Source organism: Bufo bufo, chromosome 3 (genome assembly GCF_905171765.1).
Source record: "Bufo bufo chromosome 3, aBufBuf1.1, whole genome shotgun sequence".
In the NCBI taxonomy this organism is placed as follows: domain Eukaryota; kingdom Metazoa; phylum Chordata; class Amphibia; order Anura; family Bufonidae; genus Bufo; species Bufo bufo.
This window is the reverse complement of record NC_053391.1, coordinates 612826652-612849548: the sequence shown is the minus strand read 5'-3', so window position 1 is coordinate 612849548 and position 22897 is coordinate 612826652.

Sequence of the window (22897 nt, the reverse complement as noted above, 5' to 3'; positions counted from 1 at the left end):
ACACCGTAAAAAATAAAAAATAAAAACTGTGCTAAATAAACCATTTTTTGTCACCTTATATCACAAAAAGTGTAATAGCAAGCGATCAAAAAGTCATATGCACCCCAAAATAGTGCCAATAAAACCAACATCTCATCTTTCAAAAATCATACACTACCCAAAGTAATCTCCCAAAAACTGAAAAAATTATGGCTCTCAGACTATGGAAACAATAAAACATGATTTTTTTTGCTTCAAAAATGAAATCATTGTGTAAAACTTACATAAATATAAAAAAAAGTATACATATTAGGTATCGCAGCATCCGTAATAACTTGCTCTATAAAAATATCACATGACCTAACCCCTCAGGTGAATACCGTAAAAAAAAAAAAAAGGTGTAAAAAAAGCAATTTTTTGTCACCTTACATCACAAAAAGTGTAATAGTAAGCGATCAAAAAATCACACGCACCCCAAAATAGTGCCAATAAAACCATCACCTCATCCCACAAAAATCATACCCTACCCAAGGTAATCGCCCAAAAAATAAAAAAATTATGGCTCTCAGACTATGGAAACACTAAAACATGATATTTTTTGTTTCAAAAAAGAAATCATTGTGTAAAACTTACATAAATAAAAAAATATATATACATATTAGTTATCGCCGCATCCGTGACAACCTGGTCTATAAAAATATCACATGATCTAACCTGTCAGATGAATGTTGTAAATAACAAAAAATAAAAACGGTGCCAAAACAGCTATTTCTTGTTACCTTGCCTCACAAAAAGTGTAATATAGAGAAACCAAAAATCATACCAACAAAACTGCCACCCTATCCCGTAGTTTCTAAAATTGGGTCACTTTTTTGGAGTTTCTACTCTAGGGGTGCATCAGGAAGGCTTCAAATGGGACATGGTGTCAAAAAAAACAGTCCAGCAAAATCTGCCTTCTAAAAACCGTATGGCATTCCTTTCATTCTGCGCCCTGCCGTGGGCCCGTACAGCAGTTTACGACCACATATGGGGTGTTTCTGTAATCTACAGATTCAGGGCCATAAATATTGAGTTTGGTTTGGCTGTTAACCCTTGCTTTGTAACTGGAAAAAAATTATTAAAATGGAAAATCTGCCAAAAAAGTGAAATTTTGAAATTGTATCTCTATTTTCCATTAATTCTTGTGGAACACCTAAACGGTTAACGACATTTGTAAAATAAGTTTTGAATACCTTGAGAGGTGTAGTTTCTCAGATGGGGTCACTTTTATGGAGTTTCTCCTCTAGGGGTGCATCAGGGGAGCTTCAAATGGGACATGGTGTCAAAAAAAACAGTCCAGCAAAACCTGCCTTCCAAAAACCGTATGGCATTCCTTTCCTTGTGTGCCCGTACAGCTGTTTATGAACACATATGGGGTGTTTCTGTAAACTACAGAATCCGGGCCATAAATATTGAGTTTGGTTTGGCTGTTAACCCTTGCTTTGTTACTGGGAAAAATGGATTAAAATGGAAAATGTGCAAAAAAATTGAAATTTGGAAATTTCATCTCCATTTTCCAATAACTCTTGTGGAACACCTAAAGGGTTAACAATGTTTGTAAAATCAGTTTTGAATACCTTGAGGGGTGTAGTTTCTTAGATGGGTTCACTTTTTTGGAGTTTCTACTCTAGGGGTGCATCAGGGGGGCTTCAAATGGGACATGGTGTAAAAAAAAACAGTCCAGCAAAATCTGCCTTCCAAAAACAGTATGGCATTCCTTTCCTTCTGCGCCCTGCCGTGTGCCCGTACAGTAGTTTACGACCACATATGGGGTGTTTCTGTAAACTACAGATTCAGGGCCATAAATATTGAGTTTGGTTTGGCTGTTAACCCTTGCTTTGTAACTGCAAAAAAATTTGTAAAATGGAAAATCTGCCAAAAAAGGCAAATTTTGAAATTGTATCTGTAACGGAACGCCTAGCACCCCGACCGGGTACCTCCTGTTGATAGTTGCTCCTAGTGCTTCCAGAGGACTCCAAGCACTCCACTTGACACCGTCAGCACTGCAGACCCCACGAACCGCCGAAGCTTGGTGGAGGTCTTGCCGTCTCCTACCCACCCTGCACCTATGACAAGGCTCCAGGCTCCAGTGGGTGAACCTCTCCTAAATGCAGAGAGCAGGAACCATGAACAAGCTCTTACAAGAGCTTATACTCAGGGGAGTATTGTGATATAGCAATCCCCAAGAGTGTAGTTATCCCATTCCCCAAACATGAGCCAAAACTTCATGATGGTAAAAAACAGGAACTCTCTAATGGGTTATTTTTCAGCCTTTTATGCAGGTCTCCTAGCAAGGGACACTCCCCCTGGGTCCCTTGTAAAAGACTGTGACAGTTTATATTTTAGCCAATCACATGCATTTACAGTATTGAAACCCTCCCAGCAATTGTACACAAAATCCCCTTCCCTCTGTCTGTAACGCAATCAACAAAATACAATGAGCATTGTCTGAGACGCAATCCACAAAATACAATTACCAAACGTAATGGGCTAACTTAATCACTACCAGACAGAAAACACACATTTTTCCCAACACACAGAAAACACCTCAAAACCCCACACATCCCCATAATGTATATATCCATGGATAGCTCTGATCTGGGTGACCAACATATCCAAAAATCACCCAGATCCGAGCAGGGGTTCCCGAATTCCGGTCTGTCTTCTCCTTCAAAGTTAGTATGGGCCATAATCCTGGGGCAGGAGGCTGGCAAACAGCCCCCTCCAAAACACTGTGGCGAGGTTGGTTTCGCCACACATCTCCCCCTCCGAGGGAAGACTAACCAGATACCTGACCTCACGCCGGTCAGTACCTGAGTTAGTCTGGCAGTCCACCCACAACCCAATACTGGACCTGTTGAATTTTGGGGCCTGACTCTGTTCTGTATGTCCCCAGCTGTTGAGTGGGCATCTGCTACTCCTTGCTTCCCTGTGGTTCTCTAGCTTGGAGCTGTAGGTACTTGGTGGGCAGAGGCCGACTGCGCTCTGCCCAGATGCCAGCTCTTCCGCTGGGGTAGCCAGTGGGGAGTCAACCTCTGGACAAGAGGATAGGGGAGGGCAGAGGCCGGCTGCGCTCTGCCCAGATGCCAGCTCTTCCGCTGGGGTAGCCAATGGGGAGTCAACCTCTGGACAAGAGGATAGGGGAGGGCAGAGGCCGACTGCACTCTGCCCAGATGCCAGCTCTTCCACTGGGGTAGTCTGTGGGAAGTCCGGCTCTGGAGAAGAGGATAGGGGAGGGCAGAGGCCGACTGCGCTCTGCCCAGATGCCAGCTCTTCCGCTGGGATGGGGTCAGGGAATCCTGCCCCCAGGACCTTGTTGCGGATCAGCTGTGGAGAGGAGGGATCGTTTGCCTCCTCCTCCTGGCATTCCTGCAGGGTTGGTGGGGGATCCGTACCGGCCGTCCAGCATCCCGGTAGGCCTGGTGCAGAGACTGCGGTCCCATCTGCACCATCAGAGTTAGGGGTGCTGTCCCCCTGTGGTTGGGGAGAGAGACCGGTTGTCTCCTCTCCCTTCAAAGTACACTGCCGCTGGGGAGTGAGACTGACTGTCTCCACTACCCGTTATGCTGGTTGTTGCAGGGGTGAGGGACCAACCATCTCCTCCCCCTGGACTCCCAGTGGCAGTTGGGGATCTGGGCCGCCTCCCCAGCCACCCTGTTGGGCCGGTGGAGTGACTACGGTCCCATCTCCACCTGCCGACTGGGGTTCCTCCCAGTACCAGTCTATGAAGTCCCCTACCTCCACAGTTGGTGAGGAAGTAGGGTATACCTCAGCTGTGACTTGCCAGGGGTAGGGCTGCAGGTCTGGGCCTGGTATCCAAATGTCTTGTATCTTGCACTGGGCTTCAATGGAGCGAAACAACTGTTGATAATCTTGCTCCAGCTCCCACTCCCTTTGGACCAGAAAGGTCAGATCTGCCCTCACCCCACTAGTTGTAGGCCAATTGTGCAAGTCCCCCCTGTAGTCAGTAATGTCCCAAAATCTAGATTCTTCTGTGCTCCCAAAGTCAATGTCTTCAAAAGACTCCCACAATAACCCAGGGCAATTATATTCCTCACCTTCGGGCTTGGCGTACTCCTCCATCCATGGAGACTGTCGTACTGTGTCCCACCATAGTGCTTAGTAAGCGTCATCCAGCCAGGTTTCCTGCCATACCAGTGTCTCAAGCTCTGACACCCACTCAGTCAATGGTTGCTCTCCCAGTAGAGGTAGTCGCAGCACCAATCGCATTCGTAATCTCTGCTCCTCACTGGGAAGACTCTCATCCCTCCGACGCTGCACGTCCTCCAGGGCCTGGTGCCATACGCCTTTATGCTCGGCATCACTGTAATCTGGGTGATCTTCCTCATGGAATGCTGTGCAGGAACCAACGGCATCCATATTGCTGTAGCCAGGGGCGCTGTACGGATACTAGCGTTGCCCACAATATACTCCACGAACTGTGTCTCCGAGCTGCTTCTCCTCACACTAGGACGCCATCCCACTACTTGCCACCAATGTAACGAAACGCCTAGCACCCCGACCGCGTACCTCCGTCGATAGATGCTCCTAGTGCTTCCAGAGGACTCCAAGCACTCCACTTGACACAGTCAGCACTGCAGACCCCACGAACCGCCGAAGCTTGGTGGAGGTCTCGCCGTCTCCTACCCACCCTGGACCTACGACAAGGCTCCAGGCTCCAGTGGGTGAACCTCTCCTAAATGCAATCCCCAAGAGTGTAGTTATCCCATTCCCCAAACATGAGCCAAAACTTCATGAAGGTATAAAAACAGGAACTCTCTAATGGGTTATTTTTCAGCCTTTTATGCAGGTCTCCTAGCAAGGGACACTCCCCCTGGGTCCCTTGTAAAAGACTGTGACAGTTTATATTTTAGCCAATCACATGCATTTACAGTATTGAAACCCTCCCAGCAATTGTACACAAAATCCCCTTCCCTCTGTCTGTAACGCAATCAACAAAATACAATGAGCATTGTCTGAGACGCAATTAACGAACACACTGGCATTGTCTGAGACGCAATCCACAAAATACAATTACCAAACGTAATGGGCTAACTTAATCACTACCAGACAGAAAACACACATTTTTCCCAACACACAGAAAACACCTCAAAACCCCACACATCCCCATAATGTATACATCCATGGATAGCTCTGATCTGGGTGACCAACATATCCAAAAATCACCCAGATCTGAGCAGGGGTTCCCGAATTCCATGGAAGTCACATTTGGCCGGCCGCAAGCATGGCTTTCCTGCCCAAAACAGTTCCACAGATTTAAGCTGTGTGGCCGGTCTGTCTACTCCTTCAAAGTTAGTATGGGCCATAATCCTGGGGCAGGAGGCTGGCAAACAGCCCCCTCCAAAACACCGCGGCGAGGTTGGTTTCGCCACAGTATCTCTATTTTCCATTAATTCTTGTGGAACACCTAAAGGGTTAACAAAGTTTGTAAAATCAGTTTTTGGGTGGTTTCTATTATGTAAGCCTTGCAAAGTGACTTCAGACCTGAACTGGTCCCAAAAAATGGGGTTTTTGAAAATTTCAGAAAAATTTCAAGATTTGCCTCTAAACTTCTAAGCCTTGTAACATCCCCAAAAAAATAAAATATCATTCCCAAAATGATCCAAACATGAAGGAGACATATGGGGAATTTAAAGTAATAACTATTTTTGGAGGTATTACTATGTATTAGAGAAGTAGAGAAATTGAAACTTGGAAATTTGCAATGTTTTACAAATTTTTGGTAAATTTGGTATTGTTTTATAAATAAAAATGATTTTTTTTTTACTTCATTTTACCAGTGTCATGAAGTACAATATGTGACGAAAAAACTATCTCAGAATGGCCTGGATAAGTCAAAGCGTTTTAAAGTTATCAGCACTTAAAGTGACACTAGTCAGATTTGCAAAAAATAGCCAAGTCCGTAAGGTGAAATAGGGCCGAGTCCTTAAGGGGTTAAAGGCGGATATTCACTTTAAGGTCACTCACAACACTTCATAAAAGGTTTACAATAAGCTAATAATTACATTTTCACTATTAAATATCTTCTTTTTTTTTTTTATCTAATTCTTTTGCACTGAGTGATGTTAGCAAAATGACAAAGTGAATAATAACACAACAAGAATCATGCTTACCTATAAAACTGCTGCAGCTGTGCAATAGTATATCTATGTATATAAATCTGGAAAGAAAGTGTAACTATATTAACATTTACCTTACACGATGACGGTTTTAATGAAAAATGAGCCTATTAACTTTCCAAGACTGAAAAATTTGGTAGTCCACTTTCAAATGGATACGACCATCATGTGACTTATATCGAATACCATTATATTATTTGTAAGCCCATTAACATTTGCGATTATTCTGATAGCGGGTGTAGCAATGCTGTTAAATTGATTGGCCTCATTAGATAATTTGATAACTGCAGTTTACAAGTTACTTTAAGAGCATAGGAAAGTAAATCTTAATGAGTGTTAAACAAACCCAAGGCAAGTGGTGAGAAAAGAAAGCTGGGAGCCAGATACTTAAGCAGAACATCTGGACAGGCAATTCTCCAAATTTAACTAATATGCACTGCCCTGAACCTAAAGCTGTCTAATAACATTACAGTACGTAACAGGTTTCCATTGCGTTTTCTTCCTTCAAGAAAGCTCTTTCCAATGCGTTCAGTGAAAAGCAGTCTTCTTCACCAGTGAAATCAAAGTTGGACCTTTATCATATTTCCTTCTTGTAGTTGGCATGAGTAGTAGAAATGTATCCAACAGGAGGTTAGGATTGGCAAAAAGTGCCAAAATGACAGAATAGAAAAACAAAATAAAGCAGCTTCATGTTAAGATTTGGAAGCCGTTCTTATAACTGGTTTAAAGATTTATAAATAAAAAAAGAGATGAAAAAAAGTGGCTCATAGTTTGAAAGATCCAGCTGAGAAAACGGCAGAAAGCAGTATCACTTTCCTGTGTAGTGTTTTGGGGAGATAGCCAGGTTTACTTAAATTTGAGTTACTGTACTGTTGGCTTTGCTATCTAGCCCGTACTTACTGCCGGATAGTAATTCAATCTTCTATGCCCTTGGAACAGAGTAGAGCTAGATGCAAAATCTTGACTATGGTTCTCTTGTATTGAATAGAACACAGTCAGAAGTGCTGTTTTACTATATTAAATCATGTCTAATAAAACTGCACAGTTATACATGTTATTTATTGCATGTAAAGCCTCTACAAGAAAGTACAGCATAATTATATCGTTGTAAAAGTCCTTCTTAGTGAGACAGAGATTTGCGCATGAAGTCGTACCTTGGCATCTGAGCACATACCTACATATAGTGAATATAATGTTGCATAGACAAAGGCAGTAATATCACAATTACAAATTAATTACACAGCAACACTCAATAAAATGCACTGTAACAGTGTAATTTTCTGACTGTATTCCATCAGAATGTCAAAATTATATAAGTGACAGAAATTGTAAAATGTGTATTGAAACTTCAGCTCGGCATAAATATATATGTATGTATATACTGTGTGTATGTGTGTGTATATATATATATATATATATATATGTGTATACACTGAACAAATATATAAATGCAACACTTTCGGTTTTGCTCCCATTTTGCATGAGCTGAACTCACAGATCTGAAACATTTTCTACATACACAAAAGACCCATTACTCTTAAAAATTGTTCACAAATCTGTCTAAATCTGTGTTAGTGAGCACTTCTCCTTTGCCGAGATAATCCATCCCACCTCAAAGGTGTGGCATATCAAGGTGCTGATTAGACAGCATGAATATTGCACAGGTGTGCCTTAGACTGCCCACAATAAAAGATCACTCTGAAATGTGATTGCGCTGCCAAGAATAAGTGGAGGCTTCTAAGTTAGGTCACATTGTAGCAGGTTCCTCTTATGCAACCAAACATCCGAGTCCTAGAAAGGATAGTCTCATCACGAGTGATCCTTCTGCGGAGGTTAGAATATCATGCACATAGTGAAGATCCACCAAGGATAAATTATTTTAAAAGGTTTTATTATACTCACAAAAGTGATTCATAAAAACGCAATGAACAAGCATCCACATGCAAGGACCTGCCCGAACCAGGTTTCGCCTAAATTGCTTTGTCAGGGGCGATTATCTGAATTGACTGAATTGTCTGAATTGACCTGCGGTTTGCCGCAATCGCCGACACGGAGGGGGGGGGGGGGTCACAGGACCCCGCCCCGCATTGTCCCAGGGTGCCTGCTGATTGATTTCAGCAGGCACCCAGTTCCGATCACCGCCCGCCGCGCGGTGGTGATTGGAAATACACATGACGTACCGTTACGTCATGTTTCCTTAAGTACCAGGGCATCATGACGTACCGGTACGTCATGTGTCCCCAACAGGTTAACCCGGTGTTCCATCTTCAGCCTGTGCCCGCTGCTGCTCTCTGGATTGGTCACAGGCACTGCATCTGCAGCGTCCCACATATGTGTGTAAATGGGACACTTTAAAAATCTGCTTATTTATGTATTTATTTGCATTGTATGGTATTTCCTATTATCAGGCTGGCAATGTCATTTCACCCATTCGCCCCTAGGTGTCGCTGGCACCACATAATATATATAGTTGGTGTGTGCTAGCTTAGAGAGAGAGAGTGTAGAATAGGAAGTGAAGTTAGTTAGTACAGTGTGTATGGAGGAGAGAAACAGGCATCGTCCACCATGTAGTCTGCTATTTCTACCCCTTGGTCATGTCCAGGTTAAGGGAGTACAGCAAACATTTATCTACAGCAGCAAAGCACAAGACCATGAATCTATATCTAGATATGAAGCAAGCCTAGTGAGGGTTACAGCTGAATCTAGCTTATGGACCTCATCAGCACAAGTGCCTGAGAGCAACTTTCCAAGTTCCGGGACACGAATGGATAATTGATCTGTAGAATTGTCCTTATTCACTAGAAGCCTTCCGGGATATAGTGGAAACCTAAAAACCTGATTACTTCAGAAGAGCATCCTGCAAATAATGTAGCAGAAGACTGCCACGAGGGAGAACACCCTTATTGAATAGTTCAAGATAGGTAGAAAATAGCATATTTAGTACCAGAATGCTATAGTCGGGACTTAAAGTAAATATACTCAGCCTTTATCTGTCAAGTAACAGTATTAGAAAATCCCTCCATTGACAATTGCCTAAATCTGATATAAGGATTACAATTAGCTTAACATCTGAATCATTACTGGTGCCATATGAATGCACTTTATTGATGGACTGTAACATCTGCCTTGAGACTATTGATTCAAGTAAATGTTCAATTGTTTTACAACAACTGACTCTTCATTACTACTAATACACTCAACATTTGCACCTTACTGTGCTGGCGTCATGAACTCAGGGGCTTGGCCACCAAAGCACCTTAAATACCTATACCATCAAGGGCACCTCAACTTCCATCTGGCTGGTGTTCCCTGCAATCGAGAGTGCCCCGGAGGATTTAGTGCTGTCTTCCCATCCACTGCATGCCGACCCCAGGGGACAACTTAACTGTGAGTACTACTATTCTCAGCAGCTCATCACTAGTACACTCACTCAACCGCTACACCCCTGTGGCTCGGTCGCCGCACATCTCTTACCAGATATCTTCTCACCTGGCAGTCTGGGCCCATCTGTCCTTCACTGCACAGGCACTGATGTCCCTCATTGTCCCCCCTTCTTTCATGCTGTGTCCTGCTGTGGCTGCCAGGTCCTCTCCCCTTGCCCTTAGAGCAGCATGCGCACGTCCTGATCTGTTCCAGCCTATGGCTGGTCATCTATATGTATTTAAAGGAGTTGTGCAGCAATTTATATTGATGACCTATCCTATTCAATATCAGATCGGAGGGGGCCGGACACCCAGCATCCCTGTCAATCAGGCGATCAGCAAGTGCAGATTCCTGTTCATTACACTGCACTTCATCTCGTAAATGCAGTGTAATGACAAGTACTTGCTCCATTCACTTGATACTATGATACCGCTCCACAGGAGACAATGTGTAGTGAAGTGCCGCCTCCTTGTCATACAGCTGATTGATGCGCGTTTCGGAGCCCACCGAACTGATATTGATGACCTATCCTAGCAATATTAATCACAGCACAACCCCTTTAAGATGCCTTCCCTAAGGGGAAGGTGCCTGAGCTTTAAGTTTTCTAGATTGCTAGTTATCAGTGAAGGTGGGCTATTAAGTTAGTCTGACTGTGTACCAAACCTCTGCCTGTTTACAGACTCATATTGACCTGAGTATCATATTGACCTGTAGCTGACTGCCATGACCTCGGACCTGTTTCACGTATACGCACAAACTTTGCCTCCCCTGACCTCTGCCTGTTCTTGTCTACGAGTATTGCCTGACTTCTCAACATTTTGCACTGGTGTCTCTGACATCCATTGGTTAGCTGCCAACTACGACAGGACTATTCTAAGAGTTAGCTGCCTGATGGATCCCCTGAAGTGAAGACTAGATCCCTGTATAGGAGTTAAATGGTGAAAACAAGGGGACTGCCAGGATAACGCGCTTAGGACTAGCTCAAAGTCAAACCGGTTAGTTGGTACAGTGGGTCCACACCCACTGTCTGTTACACCAGACCAAGCTAGGCAATAACCAAACCAGATTCAGATGCAAGGCTGCTGAGTAGCATCTGGCCCAACAGATTTAGTGTAAGGTGAATATAAAGCAACAGGTAAATCCCTGTTACTTGGAACAGTTAGCAACCGACCTAAGGCCAATATCACACAAGCGTAATATGGGAACATTTTGCACCCGTATTATGGCTGCAAATTCTAGACTGCCTGATCACCGAAACTAATCTCATCATAGGTCATTATAATGCTGTGTGGGAGATCAGACTTGCAGCCAGGTCAAGATCTGCAGCCATAATACAAGCTCAGAACTTTACCTGCATTATGCTTGTCTGAAATTGTCCTAAGGCCAGATCATATTCTCTATTGTTGTGTTGCCAAATCCACCAAGTCCAGTGAAAGAGAATAGGGTTTCAGCAATTGTCATGTCCTATCTGTTGCAGAAATGTAGATTTTCACAATGGATTTGATTCATTTCAATACAATGAGTGAAATCTACAGCTACAGTCAGGTCCATAAATATTGGGACATCGACACAATTGTAACATTTTTGGCTCTATACACCACCACAATGGATTTGAAATGAAACAAACAAGATGTGCTTTAACTGCAGACTGTCAGCTTTATTTGAGGGTATTTACATCCAAATCAGGTGAACGGTGTAGGAATTACAACAGTTTGCATATGTGCTTCTCACTTGTTAAGGAACCAAAAATTAATGGGACAATTGGCTTCTCAGCTGTTCCATGGCCAGGTGTGTGTTATTCCCTCATTATCTCAATTACAATGAGCAGATAAAAGATCCAGAGTTCATTTCAAGTGTGCTATTTGCATTTGGAATCTGTTGCTGTCAACTCTCAAGATGAGATCCAAAGAGCAGTCACTATCAGTGAAGCAAGCCATTATTAGGCTGAAAAAAAAAAAAAAACATCATAGAGATAGCAAAAACATTAGGCGTGGCCAAAACAACTGTTTGGAACTTTCTTAAAATGAAGGAACGCATCGGTGAGCTCAGCAACACCGGAAGACCCCGGAAAACAACTGTGGTGGATGACCGAAGAATTCTTTCCCTGGTGAAGAAAACACCCTTCACAACAGTTGGCCAAAGTCAACAATCAAGAGAAGACTTCACCAGAGTGAATACAGAGGGTTCACCACAAGATGTAAACCATTGGTGAGCCTCAAAAACAGGAAGGCCAGATTAGAGTTTGCCAAACGACATCCAAAAAAGCCTTCACAGTTCTGGAACAACATCCTATGGACAGATGAGACCAAGATCAACTTGTACCAGTGTGATGGGACGAGAAGAGTATGGAGAAGGAAAGGAACTCTTTCGGGCAATATTATCTTCTCATATTCAGCCAAATGCTTCAGAACTCATTGGACCGCGCTTCACAGTGCAGATGGACAATGAACCAAAGCATACTGCAAAAGCAACCAAAGAGTTTTTTAAGGGAAAGAAGTGGAATGTTATGCAATGGCCAAGTCAATCACCTGACCTGAATCCGATTGAGCATGCATTTCACTTGCTGAAGACAGAATTGAAGGGAAAATGCCCCAAGAACAAGCAGGAACTGAAGACAGTTGCAGTAGAGGCCTGGCAAAGAATCACCAGGGAGGAAACCCAGCATCTGGTGATGTCTATGCATTCCAGACTTCAGGCTGTAATTGACTGCAAAGGATTTGCAACCAAGTATTAAAAAGTTAAAGTTTGATTTATGATTATTATTCCGTCTCATTACTTTTGGTTCCTTAACAAGTGGGAGGCACATATGAAAACTGTTGTAATTCCTACACCGTTCACCTGATTTGGATGTAAATACCCTCAAATTAAAGCTGACAGTCTGCAGTTAAAGCACATCTTTTTCGTTTCATTTCAAATCCATTGTGGTGGTGTATAGAGCCAAAAATGTTAGAATTGTGTCGATGTCCCAATATTTATGAACCTGATTGTATATCTGCACCAAAATAGTCTAAAATGCAGATTGACATATAGTTTTAGGAGAAAAGATTCAGTATAACATGATTTATTTGGCTCTTTCTATACTTAGGAGTCTAGTGGGCTTTTCAGTGATTGACATGCTTCCCTATATAACTGTGTATAGAGTTTGCTGTCAATAACTAAGCAAAACCGCCTGCTGATTACATGTGTAGAAAGATCACGAATTTAAATGAATTAAATATAAGTTATACTAAATCTTTCCCACAAAAGTATATATATATACACTCACCTAAAGAATTATTAGGAACACCATACTAATACGGTGTTGGACCCCCTTTTGCCTTCAGAACTGCCTTAATTCTACGTGGCATTGATTCAACAAGGTGCTGATAGCAATCTTTAGAAATGTTGGCCCATATTGATAGGATGACATCTTGCAGTTGATGGAGATTTGAGGGATGCACATCCAGGGCACGAAGCTCCCGTTCCACCACATCCCAAAGATGCTCTATTGGGTTGAGATCTGGTGACTGTGGGGCCATTTTAGTACAGTGAACTCATTGTCATGTTCAAGAAACCAATTTGAAATGATTCGAGCTTTGTGACATGGTGCATTATCCTGCTGGAAGTAGCCATCAGAGGATGGATACATGTTCTCATTCTGTTTACGCCAAATTCGGACTCTACCATTTGAATGTCTCAACAGAAATCGAGACTCATCAGACCAGGCAACATTTTTCCAGTCTTCAACAGTCCAATTCTGGTGAGCTCGTGCAAATTGTAGCCTCTTTTTCCTATTTGTAGTGGAGATGAGTGGTACCCGGTGGGGTCTTCTGCTGTTGTAGCCCATCCGCCTCAAGGTTGTGCGTGTTGTGGCTTCACAAATGCTTTGCTGCATACCTCGGTTGTAACGAGTGGTTATTTCAGTCAACGTTGCTCTTCTATCAGCTTGAATCAGTCGGCCCATTCTCCTCTGACCTCTAGCATCCACAAGGCATTTTTTCCCACAGGACTGCCGCATACTGGATGTTTTTCCCTTTTCACACCATTCTTTGTAAACCCTAGAAATGGTTGTGCGTGAAAATCCCAGTAACTGAGCAGATTGTGAAATACTCAGACCGGCCCGTCTGGCACCAACAACCATGCCACGCTCAAAATTGCTTACATCACCTTTCTTTCCCATTCTGACATTCACTTTGGAGTTCAGGAGATTGTCTTGGCCAGGACCACCCCCCTAAATGCATTGAAGCAACTGCCATGTGATTGGTTGACTAGATAATTGCATTAATGAGAAATAGAACAGGTGTTCCTAATAATTCTTTAGGTGAGTGTATATATATATATAATATAAGAATTTGTATTATGGCAAGAAAAAAGCAGCTAAGTAAAGAAAAACGAGTGGCCATCATTAGTTTAAGAAATGAAGGTCAGTCAGTCAGCTGAAAAATTGGGAAAACTTTGAAAGTAAGGGCTATTTGACCATGAAGGAGAGTGATGCGGTGCCGCGCCAGATGACCTGGCCTCCACAGTCACCGGATCTGAACCCAATCGAGATGGTTTGGGGTGAGCTGGACCGCAGAGTGAAGGCAAAAGGCCCAACAAGTGCTAAGCATCTCTGAAAAATCCTTCAAGACTGTTGGAAGACCATTTCAGGGGACTACCTCTTGAAGCTCATCAAGAGAACGCCAAGAGTGTGCAAAGCAGTAATCAAAGCAAAAAGGTGGCTACTTTGAAGAACCTAGAATATGACATATTTTCAGTTGTTTCACACTTGTTTGTTATGTATATAATTCCACATGTGTTAATTCATAGTTTTGATGCCTTCATAGTCATGAAAATAAAGAAAACTCTTTGAATGAGAAGGTGTGTATAAACTCTTGGTCTGTACTGTATATATCAATCTGCTCAGCTCCTCCTGCTCTATAACATTCTGTCTAAAGATAGGACTTCATATACAAATGTTCACTTTAAAGACTTTAATCAACTTTAGTTGAATTGATAAGCGACTGATTAAGCAAATTGAAGAATAACACTAGGTGCAACACAAAATTATGAAATAAATAGTAACAATGTGCAGCAACGATATAATAATATTGAAACCATGAGTTGTAGTTTCCCTCCGGTGTATTACAGAACCGCTAGAAGAAAACCGCTGCCAGAACTGATCCCATGGTTTTCTATGGGATTGTTTTTGGCATCCAGCACATCAGTTTTAACACTGGATATCTCCCTGCGCCAGTCAGAAAAACGTAGCATGTAGCATTTTTCTGTCCAGCTCTCAGGCTATGTACGCGTCTATGAACGCCATCGGTTTTGTCTGGCTTTGGCTTGAAAAAACTGGCTGAACACAACTGATATACATAAAGCCAGCCTTCAAGATAAAAAATTTATATTTTCTCCCCTTTTTCAAATCAGATTTTGAAAAAGAAAAAATGGGCTATAGTTTTAATTAAATTACTGATATTGTTTGAATAAATTGTAGCTGTCAGCACTTGAACGATACAGAAAGTACAGACCAAGCTGGGTAAAGCTAGGCCAAAAAACAAAATGCATGCCAATACAGATAAAATATAACACCAAACAGGTGTAAACAATGAGCAGAGTCACCTCTGCTTGCGTTCAATAGAAATATTGAGTCTCGGGTCTTGCAGTGCAGCTGAAGTCTTTCTATACATAGCAGATGTCCCATGCAGGGATTTGCAGGCTCTGCACAATGATATGCATTGCCAATAAATAAAAAGTAACTAATGGAAGATTTCTTTCCATGCCTCAGCCTCCAATAACATGTGCTGGAGATCTATTTTGCACATGTATAAAAGATCTCTATAAATGCATTAATTGGAAACCGACCCTCACTGTGTAACTAATTTCAGTCCCTGGTCAACGACCTTTGGCATCAAGTGACATTACCAATGTAATGATGTAAGATGAATCCAGTTTTATGCTTTGTGCTCAGGTTGACTTGAGGATCTTTCTGCCAATCTTAGAATTAGAATCCCAGATTTGTGGATTTAATATGCAGATTGTGGCAAGAGTTTGGCAAACAGTTTCTCAGGCCAGATGGAAATTGGTGTTTATTTATATCCGAATATATATTTAATCTGTTCCGTAATAAACTGGGAAACCATTTAAAATAAACCCGTCACTGGTCGGATTCTATTCAAACTGTAACTTGTAAAATAAAACATTGATTTCTTTACAGGAGGGGATTTTTTTTTTTAGAGTTAGGGTTCTTATACGTGGTAAGTTTTTTTTTTTTTTAATCCAGCTTTTATTATAAGTGTGAAAACTAATTTTGACCAGGCAGGGGAGTTAGGCTGGCAAAAGGAGTTAGTTAATTTGAGAGTCCAATACAGAAAAACTCAGTGTGTTATGTCTTGTGCAATACCTTAGGGGGCGTTACACCTCACATACCCATTCTCAGGGAATAACACAGTGTTTTAGCATTCTTTTAAAGAAAATAATGAAACCATGTATCCTTTCCTGAATTACTATAATGAGTGGATTGCTGACGAGGAGCAGATTCCAAAGGTGTAATTATTAGCCCTAGACTCACTTTCACTCCTGAGTAGTTAGCCCACAAAAGGCCCATGCTCTGCATTTTAATACATCCACAGGACTCCTAAACTCAGAGAAATGGCCCAGAAGACTCCTACATATTTCATGAGTATGTAGAGCCCAGAGCACTGATGGGATTACAGCACGGGAGTGAAAGGGAGCTCAGAGATAGGAATTACATCTGTGGCATTTGTGTCGCCACACCTATCCATGCATCATTATATAACAGTGCCGCTCACTTCTACTGTTAACCTACAGTCAAGTCTTTTACTACGTATATAAAAATATATTTATCCAAAAGACTATATATATATATATATATATATATATATATATATATATATAGAAACAAGGTACAGCGGCTCACCTCCTCTCTAAACGGAAAAGGTGCTCACCCCCAGGTCCCACCCTCAGGACCAAATGGGAATACTAATAAACACAACAGGTATGGGGGGGCACACTACAAAAGGGAACACCAGGCAGTATACCAATAATACACTTTATTGTGTTAAAATAATTAGGAACATACCCCTAAAATATACATAAAATATAGACCTTGTACAAATCTAAGCAATGCACACAAGGTGATACCGCAAAATATAGCTGTGAAGCGGCTGGTGGTAAGTAGTTGTAATCTTATATTGATGTCCACAATCACTATATGAGCCAGCGAATGTCCAAATAGGGTGGATAAATGTTAGACAGTTTCTTATTAATGACCCCCAGAAATATAAATGACAGTCTTAGATTGTAGGGCCCAATTTTCATCTACGGCACTTGCTGGGTATAACCTATGATGATAGGCTCAATACCGCTGCCTCCCACAGTAGGATATATGTGCTCTAACAGAGCTCGGTCTTACCGGTCTTCACTGCTATTACTGCAGCGTTGGTCTGTAGGCCGCACACCCGCAGCGTCCCACGTGGTGTGCTTCTGCCTGAACGTAGCGTCCCACGTGACCAGGTATCCAAAGAGACCGGATGCTTACTTGATGACGTCAATCTTATGCGACAGCTTTCACAGCAGCGCTGCTGAATTGGATTTTCTTCCTTTCTTTGCCGGCTTTGTTCCTTTACTTTGGTTTTAGGAGGATCAACGCTCACTCTAACAACCGCCAGACGCATTTCGGGGTCTCTCGCCCCTTCCTCAGTGGCCTACTGAGTGAACGGATCCTCACTCTTTATAAATGGTAAGCTCCGCCCACCATCCTCCATATTTCTTATGCGTATTGTGTTTTATGGAGTGGATTCTCCCATAATAGAGCGGATCATCTGTGCATTTATATCTGTACATTACGACAGTTCAATACATAAAAACCATAAAACAATAAATAGACCTTATATATGTAGACCCCATTAAAATATAGACACTTGGAGAGGACTACAAAGTCACATACAAAATATCAAAAAACGCACAAAAAACGCATTGAAACCGCAATTGTGCTACATGCGTTTTCTGTTGCGTTTCTTCCTATTAATGGAAGGCTAATTGACTGGAGATAATTTGGAGATGATTTGGAGATACTTTTGCCAGATGAGAGTGGGGAATTCTGTTAATATTGTAGCATGGGAGGAGCCGTCCGGCAAGGAGGGGAGATCACAGTGTCAAAAAACGACCAAACTGCGATGTCCCATCCCTACCGGACAGGCCCTCACAAAAACCCGAACACTTCCATCTCAGCGTTAAGGCCCCTAGGAATGATGGTATCATATTCAAAAATCCTCCGGGATTCCTGACGCGACATGTGTGCAATATGGTTCCCCCTCTCCAGGTTTTTTTTTACTTTTTCAATTGCTACAAACTTCAACCCCGTAGGATCACTGTTGTGTATTACTCTAAAATGTTTGGATAGGGAGTGCGTCTCCAGGCCTTTCCTAATATTTGCCACGTGCTCCGCTACTCTCTTTTTTAATGTTCTTTTTGTCCTGCCTATATATTGTTTCTTGCATCCACATTGTAACAAATATGTCACATCTGTGGAATCGCAAGTTAGGCATTCCTGTATTTCCAAACAAAATGAGTTAACTGTCGACACTACTTTTGTGGTCTTTTTTGGGAAACTAGTAATTTTGCAGTTGGCACACCTGCCACATCTAAAAAACCCATTGACTGCTAACCAGTTTTCTTTTTTCTTGGTTTCTTTCCTCAAATTCACTGTTGGAGCTATCTTGCCGGCCAGATTATTTGCCCTAGTGTACGTAATTTTCCAAGACTGCTTACCAAGAGCTGATTTACAAGAGCATTGAGATATTCAGGAGACCAACTTAGTCTAACTCAGAGTTTTTCCACTGTAGCAGAACTTCAGTGGTGTTTCTGGTCAATACTCAGACACTGTGTTTCAAGAGAGGTAAGGAATTTGCTAGACACAGGATCTCTATTGTCTGATTGCAAATGAGCATAGGCAAGTAAGGTGTTAATTTGCTGTTGGGGGAGGAGCCTTTGTTGGAGGGTGTGTATATATACCCACACAGTATTAGCTTGCTAATTATAGCTTGCTGCTTTTCCAAGACTGCTTACCAAGAGCTGATTTACAAGAGCATTGAGATATTCAGGAGACCAACTTAGTCTAACTGAGAGTTTTTCCACTGTAGCAGAACTTCAGTGGTGTTTCTGGTCAATACTCAGACACTGTGTTTCAAGAGAGGTAAGGAATTTGCTAGACACAGGATCTCTATTGTCTGATTGCAAATGAGCATAGGCAAGTAAGGTGTTAATTTGCTGTTGGGGGAGGAGCCTTTGTGGGAGGGTGTGTATATATACCCACACAGTATTAGCTTGCTAATTATAGCTTGCTGCTTTTCCAAGACTGCTTACCAAGAGCTGATTTACAAGAGCATTGAGATATTCAGGAGACCAACTTAGTCTAACTCAGAGTTTTTCCACTGCAGCAGAACTTCAGTGGTGTTTCTGGTCAATACTCAGACACTGTGTTTCAAGAGAGGTAAGGAATTTGCTAGACACAGGATCTCTATTGTCTGATTGCAAATGAGCATAGGCAAGTAAGGTGTTAATTTGCTGTTGGGGGAGGAGCCTTTGTGGGAGGGTGTGTATATATACCCACACAGTATTAGCTTGCTAATTATAGCTTGCTGCTTTTCCAAGACTGCTTACCAAGAGCTGATTTACAAGAGCATTGAGATATTCAGGAGACCAACTTAGTCTAACTGAGAGTTTTTCCACTGTAGCAGAACTTCAGTGGTGTTTCTGGTCAATACTCAGACACTGTGTTTCAAGAGAGGTAAGGAATTTGCTAGACACAGGATCTCTATTGTCTGATTGCAAATGAGCATAGGCAAGTAAGGTGTTAGTTTGCTGTTGGGGGAGGAGCCTTTGTGGGAGGGTGTGTATATATACCCACACAGTATTAGCTTGCTAATTATAGCTTGCTGCTTTTCCAAGACTGCTTACCAAGAGCTGATTTACAAGAGCATTGAGATATTCAGGAGACCAACTTAGTCTAACTGAGAGTTTTTCCACTGCAGCAGAACTTCAGTGGTGTTTCTGGTCAATACTCAGACACTGTGTTTCAAGAGAGGTAAGGAATTTGCTAGACACAGGATCTCTATTGTCTGATTGCAAATGGACATAGGCAAGTAAGGTGTTAATTTGCTGTTGGGGGAGGAGCCTTTGTGGGAGGGTGTGTATATATACCCACACAGTATTAGCTTGCTAATTATAGCTTGCTGCTTTTCCAAGACTGCTTACCAAGAGCTGATTTACAAGAGCATTGAGATATTCAGGAGACCAACTTAGTCTAACTGAGAGTTTTTCCACTGTAGCAGAACTTCAGTGGTGTTTCTGGTCAATACTCAGACACTGTGTTTCAAGAGAGGTAAGGAATTTGCTAGACACAGGATCTCTATTGTCTGATTGCAAATGAGCATAGGCAAGTAAGGTGTTAGTTTGCTGTTGGGGGAGGAGCCTTTGTGGGAGGGTGTGTATATATACCCACACAGTATTAGCTTGCTAATTATAGCTTGCTGCTTTTCCAAGACTGCTTACCAAGAGCTGATTTACAAGAGCATTGAGATATTCAGGAGACCAACTTAGTCTAACTGAGAGTTTTTCCACTGCAGCAGAACTTCAGTGGTGTTTCTGGTCAATACTCAGACACTGTGTTTCAAGAGAGGTAAGGAATTTGCTAGACACAGGATCTCTATTGTCTGATTGCAAATGAGCATAGGCAAGTAAGGTGTTAATTTGCTGTTGGGGGAGGAGCCTTTGTGGGAGGGTGTGTATATATACCCACACAGTATTAGCTTGCTAATTATAGCTTGCTGCTTTTCCAAGACTGCTTACCAAGAGCTGATTTACAAGAGCATTGAGATATTCAGGAGACCAACTTAGTCTAACTGAGAGTTTTTCCACTGTAGCAGAACTTCAGTGGTGTTTCTGGTCAATACTCAGACACTGTGTTTCAAGAGAGGTAAGGAATTTGCTAGACACAGGATCTCTATTGTCTTATTGCAAATGAGCATAGGCAAGTAAGGTGTTAATTTGCTGTTGGGGGAGGAGCCTTTGTGGGAGGGTGTGTATATATACCCACACAGTATTAGCTTGCTAAATATAGCTTGCTGCTTTTCCAAGACTGCTTACCAAGAGCTGATTTACAAGAGCATTGAGATATTCAGGAGACCAACTTAGTCTAACTGAGAGTTTTTCCACTGTAGCAGAACTTCAGTGGTGTTTCTGGTCAATACTCAGACACTGTGTTTCAAGAGAGGTAAGGAATTTGCTAGACACAGGATCTCTATTGTCTGATTGCAAATGAGCATAGGCAAGTAAGGTGTTAATTTGCTGTTGGGGGAGGAGCCTTTGTGGGAGGGTGTGTATATATACCCACACAGTATTAGCTTGCTAATTATAGCTTGCTGCTTTTCCAAGACTGCTTACCAAGAGCTGATTTACAAGAGCATTGAGATATTCAGGAGACCAACTTAGTCTAACTCAGAGTTTTTCCACTGTAGCAGAACTTCAGTGGTGTTTCTGGTCAATACTCAGACACTGTGTTTCAAGAGAGGTAAGGAATTTGCTAGACACAGGATCTCTATTGTCTGATTGCAAATGAGCATAGGCAAGTAAGGTGTTAATTTGCTGTTGGGGGAGGAGCCTTTGTGGGAGGGTGTGTATATATACCCACACAGTATTAGCTTGCTAAATATAGCTTGCTGCTTTTCCAAGACTGCTTACCAAGAGCTGATTTACAAGAGCATTGAGATATTCAGGAGACCAACTTAGTCTAACTGAGAGTTTTTCCACTGTAGCAGAACTTCAGTGGTGTTTCTGGTCAATACTCAGACACTGTGTTTCAAGAGAGGTAAGGAATTTGCTAGACACAGGATCTCTATTGTCTGATTGCAAATGAGCATAGGCAAGTAAGGTGTTAATTTGCTGTTGGGGGAGGAGCCTTTGTGGGAGGGTGTGTATATATACCCACACAGTATTAGCTTGCTAAATATAGCTTGCTGCTTTTCCAAGACTGCTTACCAAGAGCTGATTTACAAGAGCATTGAGATATTCAGGAGACCAACTTAGTCTAACTCAGAGTTTTTCCACTGTAGCAGAACTTCAGTGGTGTTTCTGGTCAATACTCAGACACTGTGTTTCAAGAGAGGTAAGGAATTTGCTAGACACAGGATCTCTATTGTCTGATTGCAAATGAGCATAGGCAAGTAAGGTGTTAATTTGCTGTTGGGGGAGGAGCCTTTGTGGGAGGGTGTGTATATATACCCACACAGTATTAGCTTGCTAAATATAGCTTGCTGCTTTTCCAAGACTGCTTACCAAGAGCTGATTTACAAGAGCATTGAGATATTCAGGAGATACTCAGGAGGTAATCTGGAGGTGGATACAATCTAAACAAGTAAGATTTGTTTGTTTAAAATCTTTCCCCTCTTTACAATGGAAGACCTGGTTCTGTGCAGGAATTCTTGTGCTTTTATTTCAGGTTCCACTCTTCAGAGGTTTGGATACTGTCTGATCTGTAGACAGCTCTCCATAATGCAGCAGGAAATTAACTTTTTGAAATATGAGATTTTTAAATTAACCACTAAACAAACTCAGGCTGAGAACATTGCAATGCCACTGCCACAGAGGCCCCCTAGAATAGGGAGATGGGTTACTGTAGATTCTGGTAGACTGAGAGTTGTGGATAGAAGGCATGTCCCACAGTCTGTGGCTCTCCATAATTCATTTGCAGCACTTTCAGAGTGCAAGAGCAACATGGAGGATGGCTCAAGCACAGTGGGTGAGAAACAATCATCTCCCATGCCTAAAGTATGTAAGACTGCAGCCAAAGACAAAAAGGAGAAGGTGAGGATTGATAGTAAGCAGCTGTTGGTGGGCGATTCCATCATAAGAGGTGTGAAGTTTGAGGAGAATGGTGTTGTGAGATGTCTCCCTGGTGCTACCGCTAGCAGGGATAGACGATGGATCCTTAATATTGTTAGGCAAGCAAAGCAGGAAAGGGAAGTGGATGTTATTCTCCATCTTGGGACAAACGATCTGGCTTGCAATGAGGTTTCAAAGGTGAAAGAAGCTTTTCACACACTTGGAAAGGATATACGGGAGGTTGCATCAACTGTTTCATTCTCTGCAGTTTTGCCTGTGCATAACCTTCAGCATGACAGGAAGATGCGCATTAAGGAATTCAATGTATGGCTTGGTGAATGGTGTCTGAACCAAGGGTTTGGCTTTGTGTCTCATGTTAGCTCTTGTTGGAATGGAAAAGAACTGTACAAGAAAGATGGTTTGCATCTTTCTCTCAAAGGAACGAATGTCCT